Below are 21,553 nucleotides of genomic sequence, written 5' to 3'. Positions count from 1 at the left end.
GCCCTGGTTGCATCTGAATGGGAGACGTGATGTGTGAGCACTGCAAGATATTCCCCTCAGGGGATGAAGCCGCTCTGGGAAGAGCAGAAGGTTTCAAGTTCCCTCCCTGGCTTCTCCAAGATAGGGCTGAGAGAGATTCCTGCCTGCAACCTTGGAGAAGCCGCTGCCAGTCTGTGAAGACAATACTGAGCTAGATAGATCAATGGTCTGACTCAGTATATGGCAGTTTCCTATGTTCCTAATTCTTTTGAGATAATTCTGGAAGTTTCCTTGCCCCCATTGGGCACTACCACCCACCACACTCCACTCTGGGTCATCCCTTTCCCCTTGATTTGAAGCGATACATTTGCTGGAATCCCCATTATTCCCTATGGGAAAATTCTTAAAGATGTGTAAACTTTAAAAATTCACAAAAAATCAGCCCTTTCCCTAATTCCTTTGAAATTTGGGTGGTAGCTTCCACCCATTGGACACCACCACCACCCACTCTTTTTTGCCCTGGGACCCTTTTTAAAAATCCAAATTGATTCGGATTTGGAAAATTCGGCTACAAAACAAAACAGGGCTGATTTGGATTCAGAAAATTTGGGTACAAAACAAAACGGGGGTGTTTCGATTTGGATAAAAATTGAAACAAGAAAATTCCAAAATGCACACCCCTAAAACACAATTCAAGCCTTTGCCACACATCACAGCCTGAACCATTTGTTTAGGACACTTACAGATTTCATGAAAACAAAAAAGTGCTAATTTTAATGCCTGTTCAAGAGTTCTAAAACAATAAAGTCAACTCCCTATGGTTAGAATGGATTTCTAGCACAAAGCAGCTTCACTCTTTTCCAGCAATCAATTTTGCTTGAAACCTTCACAAGATTGACTCTGATCCTTTAAAAAGGTAAAATCATATTTTGGAATTCCTGGAGTTTATCACTTATTAAGGTGATGGTTGATCTAATTAGCTGACTCAGCTGACTGCATTTTTTCTCCAATTAATTTTAATCTAGTGTTGTACAGAATCACCCTGTCACGCCCTGAGAAGCACACCGTATTCATAAAATGCAGCATATCAAACAAGGGAGGAAGAGTTAAATGCAGATAAGAATGTAAAACAGAAGAATGATAACACAGTCTGCAATGTTTTCCCACAGCACGGATATTGCTCACAATGCTGTCTTTAAGGGGAAAAAGAGCCTGTCATAAAGCTAAACTTGTCTTTTTATTAAGCTACAGAAAAGACATATCTTCATACACCATCTGCACTGAAACAAAGCAAGCAGAGCAATTCTTTCCTGCAGTTACCATCTCACATTTTAGAATATGCCCCAAATTTTAAGCCCAGAATGCATAAAAGAAGGAAAAACATTTCTAAAAAATAATAAATTTTGCTTGTGCATTTATATCTATATTTATATAGATATACGAGAGAGAGAGAGAGAGACAGACAGACAGACAGACAGAGACTGACTGTGCACACACTTAAATTCTGCCAGCCTCGATCCACTTAGGTGTACAAAGAAGGAACAGAATTCTCACGGTCTACAATTCTACCCCAAGTGTGGCCTGGTTCTGTTGCAAGAGCCTCCATGCTGAGCATCCCTGTGAGTACTCCACAGTGGAGAAAGTAACATCTGACCTGGCACTGACATACACTAACTACTGCCCCATCCCATGGGTAGTTTGCATGAACCTGGCAGGTTAAAAAAAAAAATCACTCGTGTTAACATCACAAGGTAATAGCTGTCAATGTGGCCAGGCCAGGTCAGCAGTTACTTCCTTCATACCACCATGTGCATAGGGAGACACAGTTTAGAGGTCATAGAAATGCTTTAATTAGGCCTATCAGTTGCATAATTTTGGCCAGAGTGCTGATTTCTACTAAGAGATAATCACCTATGTTATAGTGTGCACAAAATCAGCTGTATTTTAAAGTCTGGACAATCAGCTTGGCCAAACTCCTTATTTCTAAGGCACAGAACATTCAGTTTTTCATTCTGCCTGCCTGTGAGGTGTCATGACAGCAGTAGACACAACCCTTCACTTTCCCTTTCTTGTTCAGTTTGCTACTCGATTTCCTGTTTAACACAGAGGCTGCATATGCATGTGACACAGAACCGCAGTTGAAGGGGCTAGAGGTTCCACACGTCCAAATTTGTGCAACTGAGGTCTGAGGCAGTTACGTACTCAAGGTTGAAGTTTTTCGCCTTCGATCTGAACCCTCGGGTTGATGTGAGTTTCATCGCTGCAACCCAAGGTTTGATGCAGCCTGCAGTACATCTAAATTTGGAACCTCAGGCTGTGTCCCCTGGAACTGGAGTGAAGGGAGGAAGCTACTCCCTCAACTCCTGCCTCATGGAAGGAGGAAGCCTGCACAGCCAGTTTCCCTCCTCTCTGCAGTCTTGCTGAGGGAGCTTCTCCAGTATGTCCTAATTCAGATGGAAGAGCAGGTGAAGCAGAACCGCAAGTCCACTGGACCTGCGGTTCCATGCTACGTGCACATGTGGACAGAGAGTCACTCTAGTCACTCCCTCATGTCCACAGAGGGTAGTAATATTTGTATACCCTTATAGCATTGGAAGTTTTAATCTTCTTTCCTTATTGAACAAGTTTACAAGTCCTCAGATGGATCAGTTGTAAGCCTTTCTGCCTAACCCATGATTAAAGGAGTTTTCTATCCCACAAAGATGAAAACAAAGGAGTTTCCCCACAATGATGACAATCATTTCAGCTGAGTTCTGTGCTGTGTGAGCCAGGAAAATCTAGTCCCCTCCCCTCTTGGCTTTTAAAAGCCCAGATGGAAATGTGTGCCTGCACATCAATGTGGCCTGTGCCTCCTTCCTTTATTCTATGAGAAGCTTCTGTTCCTCTATTTAAAAGTGTTCTGAATTAGAAAGCTTTTAACTGAAGAGTAAAAGAGAATGGAAATTAAAAGCTTCCATTGGGAGAGAGTTCTGCAGAACCTGGGCCAACATGATTTTAAAATTTAAATTCCCTTGGCCAGGTTACCTTAAGGAATTCATCTCTTGTATAAGCCCCATATGCTGGGGGTCACCTGAAGAGTCAATTTCTTTAGTTCAGTGGCAAGTTAGGTAACTAGGAGCAAAAGGGCTCTCCCTGTGTGGCACCTGCTCTGTTGAACTCTCTCACAGTGGAAGCTTGTCAGTCCAATACTCTTTCATTCATCAGTTAAAAACTGTTTTTATATTTCAGAACAATTTTAAATGTGCTGATGGTTTTACATATAATGTTGATCTTTATTGTTCTGCTGATTATTATAAATTTTCAGCACATTAATGTTGTAATGTTTAAGCTTAAAAAACTGATATGTTAATGTTGCAAGCTGCCGTATAGTCTCTTATGAACAGAGAGGAGGGGTACAAATTAAATAACAGAAACTCCATATTTTTAACCAGAGTGAATGAACATGTATATTTCTGTGTGTGTCTCACACATACCACTTATGCGACACACGTGTCACGTGAGTGTATCACATTCTTTTGAATCAGCAGTCAAGCAAGACATGTCACATTTACCAAACAATGGTTAGATGACTTAAGCAGTGGAAGGTCAAAATAAGAGAGGCTCCTTGGGTGATTTTTGTTCCAAAACAGTCGTCATAACATATCTGCTTGTTGCATAATGTGTCTCAAAAGCCAAGAGGTGTCCATATTTTATGTAGACTGTTGTCTGTGATCCCAAATGAAGAAGTTTCCTCTCTCTCTCTCTCTTTTTAAAGGAATGAATCCACATATATTATTGCCACTGGAGCTAGTGGTTCCCTGCAGGCAATGGACTGGTGCTATTTGGGAATTCAGCGGCATAATGCAGAACCAGTAAAGAATAGGTTTTGTGCACTACATTCTCTTCCCTTAACAGATGGCTGGTTAAACTCTGCACACACGGGAAATCAGTTTTAGATTTCCACTCAGGCCTCAGAAAATAAACTGCAACAGCAAAGCCTCAGGAAAAAAAAGTAATTTCTCCCCTTACCTTCATTTTTTCCCCTGACATCATTGATAAGCATTTCAGCTATCACACATATACACACAAAATTCAAAAATTCTTTCAAGACTATATTTTCGAAGCCTTGAAAGAATTTTTCAATGCTTAAGAATAATATGTTCATGTAAGATGCTAAATTATAGAACCTTATTGATGAGGGATATGTTCACAGGTCATCCCTTTGAAATGCTACCCCTGTGCATTTTATCCTAAAAAACAAAACAAAACAAAAATAAGATTCTGTACTATGCCAATCCAAATTCTGCAACATGAAAAGTATGTTCATGAAAAATATATTTTGCAACATGTATAAATTATGAAAATTAATCCTAGTTTGTAAATAAATCTAGTTTGAATAATTTACTGTTTTTACTTGTTTGTATAATTGATTCTCATTCTGCTAGCCACAGAAAGAAACGAAGAGGACCTACAGCTTTCCTGCCATCCCCCACCCCCTTCAGACCTGAAATCTTGGGATTTCAGCAGACATCACACATTTAGTCACATTTCATAGGCATAAAGGCCAAATGCTCTTTTAAAAATGGAAATCCGATGAAAACTTGTTTTGATGCCCAATCCCACATTCTGTGCTATTTCTGTGAAATTGCAGTCTACATACAGTTCTGCCCAAAGTGCTTTCTGAATTGGTATTACTTAAAAGTTCCTCAAGGAGAGAAGTGAAAGCGTTGCAAAAAATAATTAGTGTTAATTTTGAATACTAATACTTAATATTGAAATAAAACACATGTTAAAGAATTAAAATTCCAGAAAATGCTTCCATTAATAATGCTGTTAGTAATAAATACTAAACACTTTTGCAAAACTCTGTATATGCAACTCTGATATATAGCTGAGACACAACACAATGTGATTAGTGTGACTGATTAAAGTCAGGGATTTGACCACAGAACCCTACAGTTCCTTTAATGGCTATGGATGTGCTTCTGAATAGGGAATTCATCTGCAGGGGTGGATTCTCAGACAGATGCTCTGCAGGGTGATTGGATATATGTATAGGGAAAACAGAAATTTTGAGTTTTGAAAAGGGAGACAGAACTGAGACTTGCTGGAGATTGTTGGAACTGCGGTTTAGCCTTGTGGCTCTGCTTCTTGTAGAATGCCTGTTTGTTCCACTTCTGCTCTATTTTTATCTTTGTACACAAACCCAAATACTACAAACATACCATAAAACATACACACTTGTGCCAGACTTGTTTCCCACTTGTTTGGTTTAACTTCAGGTGCCTCTGTTCAGAATGGATTGTTCTAGAATAATGGCCATCGACAGATTTTTCAGAGTCAGCCAGGTGCTACAATTTTATCTACACTGACTGCTCCATGAGTAGGGCAGCTCCTCGGGGGAAGCATTACTGCTGAAGATGAAGGCAGATGCTGAAGGAACTATAAATCACTGCAATTTAAAACCTGCTAGAACGATTAAGAGAGAAATATGAGATGTCTTTGTTTCCAGAAGTCTAATGGGTATTTACATTAGGGAAAGAAAGGTAAACATTCATTCATTCATTCATTCATTCATTCATTCATTCATTTATTTAATCTATCTATCTATCTATCTATCTATCTATCTATCTATCTATCTATCTGTCTATCTATCTATCCGATTTATATACTGCCCTTCCAAAATGGCTCAGGGCGGTTTACAACAGGATAAAAACAATTAAAACCAGTTAACAATTAAAATTAAAACTATAAAAACAGAATAAAACCAATTAAACATTCAGACAGCTAAAACCCCTGGAAAACCAGGGCAACCATTTAAAACTATTTAAAACAGTTTACAGTAGTTAAAAACCCTGGAAGGCCAGGCCAAACCGATAGGTTTTAAGGGCTCTCCTGAAAAACAGTAATGAACTCAAATTAAGGATTTCTGCCAGGAGTGCATTCCACAGCCCAGAAGCAGATACAGAGAAGGCCCGCCCCTGAGTCGCCACCAGACGAACCGGTGGTAACTGGAGACGGACCTCGTCAGCTGACCTTAACGTGCATTGGGGATCATGCATAAGAAGGCGCTCTCTAAGATAACTCGGACCTAAACAGTTCAGGGCTTTAAAGGTAATAACCAGCACTTTGTATTTTGCCTGGAAACACATCGGCAGCCAGTGTAACTGTTTTAAGACAGGCATAATATGGTCTCTCCGGGTTGCCCCAGAGACCAGTCTGGCTGCTGCATTCTGAACTAACTGAAGTTTCCAGACTACATACAAAGGCAGCCCCATGTGGAGTGCATTGCAGTAGTCAAGCCGGGAGGTTAACAGCTGATGCACCACTGTTTTGAAGTCATCATCTTAAAGGAATGGGCACAGCTGTCGAATCAGCCGAAGCTGATAGAAAGCACTCCTGGCCATGGCCTCCACCTAAGATACCAGGGTGAGGCCTGGGTCCAGGAGTACTCCCAAGCTGTGCACCTGCTCCTTCTGGGGGAGTGTAACCCCATCCAGCACAGGAAGGTCTAACTCACCCCTCAGATTCTGAGCCCTCAAAATGAGCACCTCCGTCTTGCTTGGATTCAGCTTCAATTTGTTCTCCCTCATCCAGCCCATTACTGCCTGTAGGCAGGCATTTAGAGAATGAGTGCCATTTCCTGAAGATGAAAAGGAGAAGTAGATGTGGGTGTCATCAGCATACTGATAACACCCAGCACCAAATCTCCTGATGGCCTCACACAGTGGTTTCATGTAGATATTGAAAAGCAGTGGTGACAGAATGGAGACCTGAGAGACTCGATATAACAGCTCCTGTTTTGACGAGCAACTGTCACCAAGCCCCACCATCTGGAATCTACCCAAGAGATAGGAGCGGAACCACTGCAAAGCAGTGTCCCATATCCCCGACTCCCCCAGGCGATCCAGGAGGATACCATGGTCGATGGCATCAAACGCCACCAAGATATCCAAAAGAACGCCACCAAGATATCCAAAAGAACCAGCAGAGTCACACTCCCTCTGTCAGTTCCCTCGTAAAGGTCATCCATCAGGCCAACCAAGGCTGTCTCAACTCCATAGCCCGCTCTAAAGCCAGTTTGAAATGGTCTAGATAATGTTTTCTCCAAAACTGCCTGGAGCTGGTCGGCCACCATTCTCTTGATCACCTTGCCCAAACAAGGGAGATTGGCCTGTAACTATCCATCACTAAGGCGTCCAAGGAAGGCTTCTTAAGGAGTGGTCTAACCATTGCCTCCTTCAGACAAGGGGGCACCCTACCCTCCCTCAGAGATGCATTTATGATATTAACTAGGCCACCTCCAACAATCTCCCTGCTAGACAGAAGCAGCCAAGTCAGGCAAGGATCCAGATAACAGCTGGTAGGCCGCACCACCCCAAGCAGGTTGTCCACATCCTCAGGAGTCACAGATCGAAACTGATCCAATCTAATACTGCAAGAGGGATTGCTGGACACCTCCTCCATAGACCTTGCAGAAATAGTGGAGTCCAAGTCAGCCCGATTACAGGAGATCTTGTTCGCAAATAACCCATTAAAAGCACCACAGCAGAATGACCCCAGGGACAGATTTGAAGTAGAAGGAGCAGAGACCAAACTCCTCACAACCCGGGATAGCTCTGCTGAGTGCAAACCTACAGTCACCATATGTGCAGACCCAAATCTCTTTTTTGCTGCACGCACCGCCATCACATAAGTCTTCAAATCGGTCACATGCTGTATCCTGTCAGATTTGAACTGAGTTCTCCTCCTCTTGTGCTCTAGTCGCCTACCCAACTGCTTCAGCCCCTGCAACACCTTAGTATACCAAGGAGCCACTTTTGAAGCAAGTCAGAAGTGATGCTTAGGAGCAATCTTGTCTACTGCCCTGATGAGTTCCCTGTTCCTGGTTCCCACCAGGGCATCAACAGAATCACTGGCCACACCAACATCAAAATCCTCCAAGGCCTTTTGAAATCATACTGGGTCCAGCAGCCTTTTTGGAGGGATCATCCTAACAGGTCCACCACCCTGCAGGGGTGGATTGCAGCTGTGAAACCAACCTTAACCAGGTAATGGTCCATTCATGACAGGACCAAGTAAAGAACAAAGGACCAAATAAAAGAACCAGGAAACAAACTGCATCTACAGTAGACCTCAAAGATCTCACAATAATTAAAATAGTTTTGTTCCAACTTGCACTTTTGAGTAATGGACCAAAGTGAAATGTCACAATCTACATATCTTTATAAGTATCTGATTTAGTGTGGTCGAAATGTTGTCTACTACTACTACTATTACTACTACTATTACTTATATACCATTTTTCCAAAAAAGTATCCAAAGTGCTTTACAGAGAAAAATAAATAAATAAATAAATAAGATGCCCCCCTGTCCCCAAAGGGCTCACAATCTGAAAAGAAACATAAGGCAGATACCACAACAGCCACAGGAGGCATGATGTGCTCGGGTTGGATAGTGCCAGTTGCTCTGCACCCCCGCCCCTCTAAATATAAGAGAATCACCACTTTAAAAGGTGCCTCTTTGCTCAGTTAGCAGGGGATTCTGTCATTGCTTTGTGAACCTACAACGTTTATATGTTTATATTATGTTTAGACAGTATGTAACTGATGTCCTGCCCACACCCTTGAGAGGGGCATGTAACATCTGTGCTACATGCACATGCTGTAAAGTCAAACCACATACACATTGCTTTATACATCTGAGTGACATGGGAGAAACCATAGAAGTAGGAGTGACAATGTCATTCTCGGAACATGTAAAAGAAGTCTACTCTGATCATATCCGCATTTACTGGGAAGTGAGTCTCAATAGGTCAGTGAGACTTACGTTGTAATTCAATAGATACTTATTAGTGCATATAGGTTGGCTTGGGCTCTACATATTGTACAGGTTATGATCTCCTCAATCTTCTGTGGAGTCTCTCATATGTGTTGGGAGTGCCTTCTTAAGCACACCATACAAGTGCCAAGTGAGAACAAGCAGGGACACAATAGTAAGGCCATCATTCTATGAACGAGGCAAGCCATTTCTAACAACAGATTTTCAGCACCTTCATCACTACTGTTCCTATGACTCTTTGGGGGAAGCCATGACAATTAAACCACCATAAAACTAATACAATTTTATGGTGTTAATATGCTTCAAGTCTTCTTATTGGTTGGTCCCCAACACTAGAACTGTTTTCTGTGGTGTCAGAGACCACATATCTTCCAGAAGCTCCCTGAGATCCTTTTGTTGAGACCATTTTATTTGACGGGGGAATAAGAAAGGATTATTTTAGTTTAAAATGTATTGGTTTTATAAATATGTTCTGAATATTTTACAATAATGGCTGCCTTCTGCATCCTCCTACTTGGCATTTACAAAATTATTTCTTCTCCATAGCCTTATGGAGATTATGGAGCCATATTATTCTTTTATAAGAATATATATATATATATATATATATATATATATATATATATATATTTTCACACACACACACACGCTCATGCATTTCATTGTATCCAGAAACAATGAGGATATATCTATGCTACAATTTTATATTGCTTTTGGGCACCTTTAAGCCACTGCTTCTCCCCAAATCCTGAAAATTATAGTTTGGTGAGTGCTGAGAATTCTCTTGTAGTTTTGTAATTCTTTGTAATTATGTAATTCCCTCAGTTTTCTCATACAACCAAGAATTCCCTGGGAGGAAGGAATGATTATTAAACCAATTTTACTGTCCAGAATAGATATGCCCTGAGTCTTATGGATGATTAATTTGGCATTAAATAACCCCTTTAGAAGTAAACAAAATCCACCTCTTCTACTCACAGTTAAACTTACATCCTTGTATATTCCTAATCTGCTACATGGTTTCTTTCATATTGATCAGGATGTGCTCTCCTGGATACTATAAGCACAATGAATCCTTAGATACATCATTATGCTCCACAACTTGGATTGCTTCCATAGAAACAGAGATAACACTGTTCTACAACAGAACATTTTTGAAAGGATTATGTTTCGACTCCTTTTTAAAGAAAAAAATCTTAATGTAAATGCCTAAGGAAACACATAAAACTGCACTTTACTGTTCTTCTTGCTGAGCAAGTAGGGTCAAACAGTTTTTGAAACAAGGGGGGAAGAAGATGAATTCTGCATTATTTGCACATTAAACCTCCTGCTAAAAACTAAGTTAGGATTTAACAGTAGATGAGAAAGGAGGAAGAACATTTCCTTCATATGTCTAGGCTGCAGATCTTCAAGACGTGCTATCATCACATCTTTACATGGCAGAGCATCTGCATGGCAAGGGAGAAAGTGTAGAGGATTCTACCAGGAAAGACTGTTTCCAGGCCTACACAACTAGTGACCCGCCAAGCACAGCACATCAGCACACTTGCCAGGTCTCATAAATCCAACTAAGTGTCTGCGTTTTAGCCTCCTTTTCAAGGTCTCAGTGGAAAAGAGAAAAGTCTCATACTGAAAGTTCAGAAGCCATCCCAATGCTTTTTCACCATTCTAAAGAATTAGGTTTGGTGTGCAAACATGGCACTATAAAATAATTAAAAACATATTTAGGTAATACTGTTAGGCTTGAGCTTTTGCTATTGATGCTGCCTCATTGTCCATCAAGGCCCATGCCTGGTCCATCTCATACTGTCAGTCTCTCCCCCAACCCCCAATTATTCTAGGAAGCCCTTCTCACGATTGATGAGAAGGTCTACTCTCTTTTGTGAGGAGGAAGCCCAAAAGTGCTCACCTTCCCGCAGATTATCACAGAGAAGTCTCTTGGTGGGCAGATCACTTGCCCAGATGTGCGGTGGCTTCCCCAGCTTCTCGTCCAGCAGCTCCAGGGGCCGGGTGCGGGGAAGCACCGCCACATGGTGCCCGCCCCCCGAAGCCCCAATAATGCACCATGCAAGTGTGCGGTGCATTACTGGGATCCCACTCCCCCCGAGTGTGCCCGCCACAGCTGCTCGATCACTTAGCCTGGTTTTGGGGTGCACTCGTGCCCAAAACCCGGGTTAAGCTGCAGGTTACTTAAGAAGGCTTGCTGCTGCCGGGAGCCTCACAGCTCCCTCTACCACCCTACACAATTCAGCTCAGGGCGGTTCACCATATGACAAAAATAGAACAATATGACAAAACAATGAAAATGAACTCCATGGCGGAGATGCAGTCTAATGAAGTGCATATGCAGCAAAGGAAGTGTGCATGCAGCATGCTGTATTCCAGCATGGATACTTGCACGGGAGGAGCATTTTCACCGAGCTCCCTTTTCCTCCAAAGTGCTCTGTGCCACTTAAAATATACCCGTGAGGGATGTGCAGCTCTCAGAGACATATTTTTGGGTGGCTCAGAGCACTTCAGAGGGAAGGGGAGATTGGCAAAAATGCCCTCCCCCAGTGAGAATGCCAATGCTGCTTTAGTATGGAACAGAACACACTGCATGCATGGTTTGTTAGTCTGGATGTCAGCCCATTCTTTTCTTATTAGTAGTGATGAATTTATTGAGTACTAATGTTCCTTCTAAGCCACCTAATGGTACAGCAGGGAAATGACTTGACTAGCAAGCCAGAGGTTGCCGGTTCAAATCCCTGCTGGTATGTTTCCCTATGGGAAACACCTATATTGAGCAGCAGCAACATAGGAAGATGCTGAAAGGCATCATCACATACTGAACAGGAGGAGGTAATAGTAAACCCCTCCTGTATTCTACCAAAGATGACCACAAGGCTCTGTGGTCGCCAGGAGTTGACACTGACTCAACGGCACACTTTACCTTTAATATTCCTTCAGTAGCAGAAGAAGATAAAAGGGAGTCCTGCAGTCTGGATCTGAACGTACATGTAGCAGCCATCTTGCTGAGCTAAACAGACCTAGATCTGGTTAGTGCCTGGATGGGAGACCACCTAGGAGTCCCATGTACATCATTTTTTAATTCTACCATGGATGAAAAGGAGTATTTGTGATCCCAATGTTAAAATCTTGGATTCCCTAAAAACAAACCTCCTTTCCCTGGGCTAATCTGAGTCATTTTCTCAATTTCAACAGTTTGCCAAACTTCATCACTCCCTATGAATTATTTAATGTCCTGTGCCTGGCACACATATATATCTTCCTTTTGCATTTTTTAAATTTTGCATAAACCCCCTGAGCCTATAGCCTGCAATTTCATAAATAACCCCTACCATCATGATTTGGTATGGAGAGATCTTAAGATGTTTTTCCTTGAGAGGAAATTCACTTTGATTTTCACTTTTTTACATAATATCAGTGCCAACCATACCTTAGGGCAGCTCTTGTATAAGTGTAAAAACATCACAGTACACCACACTATGTATCCAGCAGGCATAAACATCTGCCCTGTGGATCCTATTTAATAGGGCTGTCCACATTTGCAAACATCAGAATCCGGTCTGATGAGATCTGACCTCATCCCACAAATATCAGTTCACGGTCCTTTGGACCTTTCAGAATGTTGGGGTTGGGGTTAGGGTCAGAAGGGGGGGGAGGTCCCCAGTGAAAATCCCCATAGATATCTATGGGGAAAGTTTTAAGATAGTCCCTCAAAAATGCTAAATAGGTAGCTCTGAAAGCTGCCCCACAAATGGGTGAGGATTTCCAGTATCTGTGTATTTAATTACAAGTGATTCTAACCATCAGATTCTGACCAAGTTTTAATCCTTTTACAAAATTTATTTTATTTTTAAAAAAACCACACACACACACACACACACACCAGCAATTTCGGGGAAATCCAGAGATCAACCACTTTATTTTTAGAATTGTAAGTTTTTAAAAGGGCTAATTTTTTTTAAATTTTTTTAAAAAGAGGAAATAAATGCATTTTCAGGTGGGCTGGTGGACAGTAGAGGGCAAATAATTTCTCCCCCAGCCGCTATTGCAAAGAGAGAGAGCAGGCCTCCATTTGGAGCTCTGGAAAGCTCTAATTCCCCCCAAATGAGGTTAGAAAAGTCTAAACTGAAATGGGAGGCACTTAAGGAACAAACAAACCAGAAGTTCCTATCAAATCAATTCTACATCATTATGTAGCATCATTCTAGAATGTTTCTGTCTGTGTGTTTTTAATGGTGGTCAATGGAAGGAGTATTGATGCTGGCTTGTGAGCCTCCCCTGCCCCAAAACTGATGGAGATTATGGCTCTTCTTTCACCTCACCACATAATTTTGAGGCAAATGTTCTCCTATAGTCTCAATCCTAGATACAGTATCAGTGTAGCCACAAAATCTCATTTTAATTCCTCCTTCTAAGCTGTGGGGTGTTTTCTAATAGGCCATGTATCTCTTATTGTACCAATGCATGAGTTTGTTTTATATGATGAAAACAATCCCATCATCAAGGTGAGATCAGCCACATCATGTGCTACTATAAGATTTGGCCCTGTTGACATGCCACATCCTGTTCCGATTCTACAATGCTGAAAGTTTACTCTCGTGGGTTTTTACCATGCCATATAATATGTTTATCATTCCTTAATTTATTACATTTATAGTCATTGTTATGCTAAGAAGCCTTGGAAGCATGGCAGAACTGGACTGATCTGACTGTCCCATATTTCAAGTATAAGACCCTCCATTTGCTACAAAAGTCAAAGTCAATGTGCTACCGCTGCAGTGCAAGCACATTTGTAGGATTGTATGTGGATATTTATAGACGTATAAAATAATCACAGAAGAAGAAATAATAATGTTCAGAAAAGGATGATCATTTTGCTGCTCATATTCACGAATGCTCATACTCATATTAAAAGTAAACACTTTTACTTGTATCTTCTCACTCAGAATGTGACAGACAGGAGCCACTGATAAGACAAATGTGTGCACACACCATGTTTGTGTGCATAACGACAGGAACCGAAGAAGCCGTATCCTTATGAAATCATGTAATACAAGTACATAATTCCAGGGGAAATCTATTGTCAGCATGAAAAACGAATGCTGCGGTTTGCTACTATAGCCACAAAATGCTAGCACTGTATAAATAAATTACTGCAGATTGTTTTAAGAGATAAACAACATAACCCATGGAGCAATTCTGAAGCCTTAACTCTGTGTAGGGCAAGCAGCATCATAAACAGCACCCCTGCAACAGGCTTGTACGTTTTGGTGCAACTCTTCCAGGAGCACATTAGATAGAGCCCATGACGAATATATTTCCACACTAGGGATGTGCAAAACGTTTTGATGTTGAAATGATCCGCTTTGAGTGTCTCAAGCTCAAAACAAAATGCCCTTTAGATAAAGGGCCTATATTGAGCTCAAAACAAAACAACCCTTTTCGAAACATTTTGATGTTTTGAGCACCATTTAGACCTGTATTTTCCTTGCTGACTGATTTTCTAGCACTGGCTTCTGATTGCCTTCTGATCTCCCTGCTTCTTGACTGGCTTGTTATCATACAAATCACGTGTTTCTTGTCAGACCATTTGTCCATCTAGCTCATTACTGTCTACTGTAAACAGAGTCAGAATTCTCCCAAGGCTGGAGTCTCTCAGCCCTATATCTTATATCCTAGGATCCTATAGGGTTTTTGAGGAAAGTTTAGAAATGTGTTAAAAATCACCTGCTTGTCCATTTCTTTTGTGAGTTGGGTGGTAGGTAGCATCCACAATGCCCTACTACTCAACCCACTTTGGTGTCCCTAGGAGCTACCTAGGGGGATAAATTGGTTGTTTTGAGTTTCCCCATTGTTTGCCATAGCTGAAACACTCGAAACATTTCAAGGTTTATTCCATCAAAAAAAACCAGGTTGACTGCTGTTTTGACAAGATATTTGAGCTTGAAACAAAATGAAAAATCTATTTTGTGCACATCCCTATTCCACAGCAATATATGCCAAATGCCCAGAGAAATTCTGGAACTGCTATTTAAAGATTCTTCAATATTTTCTTATACATGGAAATATGGACACATACTCACATATATGTTCATTTAACCCATCAATAAGGAAAAAAAATGCAATCTGTTCCTTATTAATGAAATGGACTAGATAAGAAGACAATTGCAACTAAGTTTAGTGAATTTCACGAATCCATCCATACTGGCCAGATTTGGATGTAACATGAAACCAGAGTTAAATGGGGCAGAGGTTGGAACTTCATTACTTCCGAATTCATGCAACAGTGGTTTTGCAATGAAAGCAACCTGTTGTTTTCTTCACCAAACTCCAATCTGAACCTTCAGTTTGCAGTAAGATTCACCGCTGAGACCTGAGGTTTGGCTGCTGAAGCGTTACATCCAAACATGGATGGTGCCATGTTCCGTGAAGCTTTAAAAACCACAATCATAGAGATGGTAGTGCAGGCCCGCCCGGGATCATGCCTGCTCCATGCCTGCTGCAATTTTTGCTGGATGCCTCACTGAGAACCAGCCCCACCCCTCCTGTCTCAGATCACCAATGTAATTGCCAGGCAATTGGGACACCACCACGTCACATCCCAAGCTTGTCAGCTTGTCAAGCGGCAAAGTCACACAGGGGCATGGTGACTCTGCTTTTCTGGGTCAATGGAAACTGGGGCTCGCCTCTCCTGCAACTCCCCACAGTGGCAGGTCTCCATAGGGCACAACACTGGCCTGCACAAAGGAATTTTGAGAGGGAGTAAAGATCCGTCCCCACACCTGGTGTTCCCTCTGTCCACACACACAACCAGGCTCTGACACATGGAGTGTCACAATCTCCTTTGGGTCTGTGCAAAGCTTCCCATGCAAGGAGGGGGTTGTGGTACAAAAGTTCTATATTTAACTAGAGAGAGCGGGGGCCCCACGCAAGCAAGCACCTCTTTGTTGTGTTTGCTCAACTTATGAGCATGCAGTCCAAAGGAAGACTGGGTGAACTTTGGTGTTCACCCCAAAGGTCCTGCCCAGTAGACTGGCCCTCTCATGAAAGGAGTATCCCACCAGCAGCAAGCTGCCAGGGGAGCAGGAGTCTGATTTGGTCTTTGCTGGGGTCAGCCCTTGTAAGAGCATCCTAGGTCATGGTGGGTCAGGACCTCCAGGATCCTTTGCCCTCCCTCATATACATATGCCTTCCTACGAGTCATCATGTTCCCTTCCCTTTCCTAGGTAACAGGGAAATAGTGCTCCCCAATCTCCCCACAACTCCTAGGAATCATGCTTGTTGTGGGGCTCTTAGGAGGTGGGTGATGCAATTGGTATCAGAAAGAGCACTGGCATGGCATGACATATAAAGGGATTTAAATGCCCTTTCCATGCCAAGGGCAGTTCCAAAAAGGCGCAATCATGCTCAGCACGCCCCCTTCAAAATAGTGGCCAACCTCAGCCACTCTGGTGACGTGCTGACAGTTTGCCCACAGACTTGCTATGGAGCTTGCTGGGATACAGCCACGGTGACCAAGAGCAGGGAGGGGCCACCCTGCCCTAAAACCAGAGGCTGCCGAACCGCAGTTGGACAAATGTCTGCAATGTGATTCATGATTTCAAATTGAAACCGCAGGTTCGTCAATCTCCAGTTTCACGTTACATGTGAATTCGGCCACTGTATTGCACAAACACAGTCCACCAGGCTCGTATTGTGGTCTGTCCAATGCCTGACAGTCTCTTTCATTTTTGCTGTACCAAAAAGGCATGAAGTTGTGAGAAGAAGGTTTACTGAGCCTCTGGTGGCCACTATATATAGCTAATAAATGTCTATGGGGATCTGAAAAGTTGCTGAAATTTGGAAGAGAGGGTGATAAATAGCCTTTGTCCCTTGTAGCAGAGGCTTCCTTGCTTACCCCATTACATTTCTCCCATTATCAATGCTAGTTTGGGGGCTACTGCCATGTTCATAGTAAGGTAAAGTCACACTCAAACACAACCAGGGTGGACCCAGCTTAGCAAAGCGAACAATTCCCCTTTGGAATCTGAAATTTCCTGGTAGCTCTTACTAAAATGTGCTCTTACTAAAGATTTATCAAATAGTTTTCCTGATGAGTCCTTATGATTTACTTCTGGTACCTTCAAACTCTGATTTTTCTTGTAATATATTGCACTGAACTAATGTATTTAGACAAGGTCTTATCTGAGGAACATCGACATAATTAATGGGGGCTCATAATCTTTCACTTTGACAATTATCTCCTATTAAGTCAGAACCTGGTTATCTCAAAGCAAATCTTTAGAGGCTGATTATTATTTTGCCAGTGAGTAGCCTCACTTAGCATGTCAATAAGGTTAATCTTCCCATTGAATTAGGTTGATATTAGTGGTGATATACCTCAGATTTATATGAATATCAAACATAATGTGTGCACAAGAATTCTTGTAGATCCTATCCAGTTTATTCTTCTGCTAATTCCAAACAAAGTTTGCAATGCTTGCATTTTAGAATAGAAATCTCCAATTTTTCCCATTTGACTTTGGGATATTTGAGACTCACCCCCAAGAAATTTTGCTAGGTTAGCAAAAACTCTTTTGGCTTTCCTTGGAATTATTTGAGCATTTCACCTACAGAGAAAGTCCCACATTTGCATTATATGCAAAAGATAAGCAATAGGATAACAGAATGAAAGGTCACTGCAAGTTCTCAGACCTAATTGCTATTGTGTGAGGTTCTGGCAAAAGCAACTGCATGCTTCCTATGTCCGTTCACTGCTAGGGACGCACTTTCCAGTGTTACTCAATGTTACACTAACATGCTCCAAAGCATGAGACTTGCTTTAGTTTATTAATCTATTGCCAGTATAAAGAAACTTTTGTGTTTTTACCCAGCCTATTAACTACCAAATTTTAAGGTGCTGAAAGGTCTCCAGAGACATCTTCACTTATCTGTACTTGGTTAGTATGTTGTTTGTGAATCTTGTGAATTCATGTACAGTGAATATCTATAATTCACAACCCTTCCTTTATGATTTAATTTTACTTTGCAGAAAACCATCTCACTTATATATAAGAATTTATTATAATTAATAATTTTATAGTATAGTATAGTATAGTATAGGCCGCCTAATGGTGCAGTGGGGAAGCAACCTGCCTAGAGAGCAGGAGGCTGTTGGCTTGAATTCCTGCTGGTATGTTTCCCAGACTATGGGAAACTCCTATATCGGGCAGCAGCGATATAGGAAGGTGCTGAAAGGCATCATCTCATACTGTGTTGAAGAAGGCAATGGTAAACCACTCTTGTATTCTACCAAGAAAACCACAGGGCTCTGTAGTCACCAGGAGTCACTGACTCGGTGGCACAGTTTTTTAAGATATGATATGATATGATATGATACGATACGATACGATACGATATTATACGATACTATACTATACTATACTACTATATGCTTCTTTATATCGGATCGGAATTATATCTGATAGGATCCAATACTGGGAATATCAGATCAAAATCCAATATTCTGGATCTGGTATTCCGCGGGCCTATTGCCCACCATTACTAGTCTCCTAATTCAGGAACCTTTGATAAGCTTATAAGGAACCTTAGAGTTCCCCAGAATTTAATATGAAAACCGGTGAGTTACAGTTGTTGCCTCTGTATAAGGTCTTACTCAAATCTGGAAAGAGCAAGAAAAGAAATGGATCATTCTCCTCTTCACTTGCAGAACCAAACAACAGCCCTTATATCATCTGTTTTACCAAACTCTACCCTCCCAGGCAAACACAACAGCAAAGGCTGAATTGCAGCCCACTTTCAAACACCAAGCTTCTTAATCCATGTACACTGTCTCTGTATAACAACATCAACTAAAGATGGAACCATCTGTCATATTTTATGCTTTCCCTTAACCATGTATTTGCTGGCACAGCAAGGCTTAGGTTCAAGTTGCTAGTTTGTTTTCAAAATGGATTTGTCAGACCTTGGAGAGAGCAGAGTCACGGAGCCAGCATGGGCTGCAGGGATTGAGGCCACATAGCCCCCGCAAGTTCCAGGATGTGCCACGCAAACGTGTGGAGCATCCTGGAGAGACCCCCCGAGCCCAGGAGGCTGCTTGCAGCCTCCCAGTCAGGAGTTTACTCGTGTGTCGCCATGTGCCACGGCGACACACAAGCAACCAAATGAGGTTAACGGAGCGCTCGCTCCATTAACTTCATTTAAGGGGAGGGGGAATTAGGCAGGCTAGCCCCCTTGAGAGCACCGCGCTCGCCTGCAAGCCTGGTGGTTCCCACGATCCCTGGAAAGTGGGCTAAGCTAAGCCAGTGATCGTGGGAATAGCCTCATTGTGTAATTGTTGTTTTATGGTGTTTTTATCATCTCTGTTTTAATTGTTAATTGATTTTAATTGTTTTGTTTTAATTGTAAACCACCCTGAGCCACCCTGAGGGCAGAATAGAAATTGAATGAATGAATAAATAAACAAACAAATGTGGACACACGCACATGAACAAACTCTATTAACAATATTAAGATTATTCTAGGAGAAAAGGGGCAGGGGGTATTTTATTGTTTGGTGGACGAATACTGCATTCTTCTGCCTGTGAATGGTGGCATTAACAAGCCCTCTTCAGACATTATGCTGTACGTGCATTCTGGTGTCTGTACACTTCTACATGTTTTTGTGTGAATGACTGTACATGTATTCACTTTAAAAGGGGGCCTAGGTATAGGCCCCCTCAAATGAAGGCAACAGATAATAAGTGTGCTACTGTTCGTGCATTCAAATAACATGTGTATAACAGTAAGTGCGTACAAATCAGCACATGCATATACTATACACAAATTGTATGTACTGAATAAAATGTGTAAATAGAATTACTTTAAACTGGAGATGTGGTATATCTATTTATGAAAAGGAAATGGAGAACAGAGACTAATTACTTCTGGAAGACTGAACATTTAACAGAATTTGAGCCAACAGACGCTGGAGTCAATGCATGTCTTTCCATTAACATCAGCCAGGTTGTAGGAAGCTGAGAATTATGATTTCCAAAAAAATCTAAAACATACAAACAAATCAAGCCCACACAAACTGATGGAAGCTAACATTCTAGAAACCTACAGGAAATAAAAATAACCAACATCAAGACCCTGCTTTCAAAAAGAAACCTCAGTGATCTTGACACAAGCAGTTAATCTTCAGTACCCACAGTTAATGATCTGTACTCGAACGTTAATGTTCTGTACCCAAGCCTAATTGGTATAACTTAGCATAGCTTGGGAGAGAATCATGTATTTAATGTAAATAATGAAGCTGGCCTACATTCACAAGGACCACATTTTCCTCCCAACTGGTATCTTGCCTTGCACTTTTTCTACATTGTACAAAGGGAAATAAACTTGGCACATTCTTTTTTCTATGTGTCCTATCCTGCTTGGCTCTGGGAAAACCCTGAAGTAAGAAATGTCTCTAAAATAGAATATGGCATTTGGTCAGTTTTGGCCCTTCTTTGTGATGTTGGGCATGATGCAGCCAAAGCAAAAAGCATTGAAGTTCCATTGATTAAGGTTAAGCACACACTTAATTCTCTCATTGATATTCATAGGGCTTCAGAATGCTTACATTTGGCTGGATATTGCACTCAGAGTGCAAAACGACAAGCTACGTTAACAATATGCTTGTGCCTGATGCACTTGATTTTTATTTACTAAATAGCAGCTGTTGGGGAGTCTGAATGGGACCATGGCAGGGGCGAAGCCTCCTACCATTCCAAGATGATACAGATAATGCCCTCGTGGCTATTTAGAAGCTTTAATTCTGCAGTGGCAGCCACAGAAATCCCCATCCAGACCAGGACCATGATGGGGCAAGCCCTTCTCTCCCCGCTCACTCAGTCCTGGTCCAGATCAAATCCCCTCATGTCTATTATTGGGCAAATAAAATCAAGCACCTTAGGTCCAAGCACAGAGCATGCAGTTTGGCTCTCAGAGTGCACAATCCAGCCAAATTTAAGCACTCTGAAGCCCCATAAATGTCAATGGGAAAATTAAACGTGCGTATTATTAATCAATGGGACTTCTCAAAGACCTTAGCTGTGGCTGGATTATATCCAATATCACCAAAAAGGGCCGGAATGGGCAAAATGTCATATTCTATTTTACAAACATTTGTTACCTCAGGATTTTCACAGAGTTAAGCAAGTACCATGCATGAAAAATAATGTGTCAGGTTTGTTTTGCTTGAAGAAAAAGTGCAAGGGAACTGTTCTGTCAAGGGTGGTGGGAGTGGGGGGAGTCTTTGTGAATGTAGGCCAGGTCCATGACTTATTAATAGGATGGCTAGATGCAGTTTGGCCCTTCATTTCTACTTTGCAGAAAATTTTGAAGCCTGAATTCTAACCTATTTATGTGATGTCTAGGACTATCTAACATTCTTCATAACAACTACTGTATCCTGAAGTGATAAGCTATCCTATGGGTGACTTCCCCAAAGTACATATTTACTGTTTTTTTCTCAAGCACCAAAGTCAGCAAGAGATCATTCTTCTTACTCCAGAGAAAGGCTTCCTCTCACAGCACATCTGCTGCTCTTCTTCAATTCAACAAAGTAGGGATTGGCCTAGACTTGTCCCTAGTTATCCAAATAAAATAATTCCCTCCCTCCCAGAAGCTGTGGGCCAAAGTACATATTACATTAATAGCATGTTTGACCCTACCATATTTAAAGTAAAGTAAAGTGTGCTGTTGAGTTGGTGTCGACTCC

General features: G+C 41.6%; 1 protein-coding gene across 5 annotated transcripts in view; it reads right to left on the bottom strand.

Moving 5' to 3' along the window:
• The window catches only part of PCDH9 (protocadherin 9), a 1,118,779-nt gene that overhangs the window by 116,459 nt on the left and 980,767 nt on the right, over window positions 1-21,553 (bottom strand). The window lies entirely within an intron of this gene.

This window comes from Hemicordylus capensis, chromosome 3 (genome assembly GCF_027244095.1).
Source record: "Hemicordylus capensis ecotype Gifberg chromosome 3, rHemCap1.1.pri, whole genome shotgun sequence".
NCBI lineage: Eukaryota > Metazoa > Chordata > Lepidosauria > Squamata > Cordylidae > Hemicordylus > Hemicordylus capensis.
This window is presented reverse-complemented; position numbering and strand designations above follow the sequence as displayed.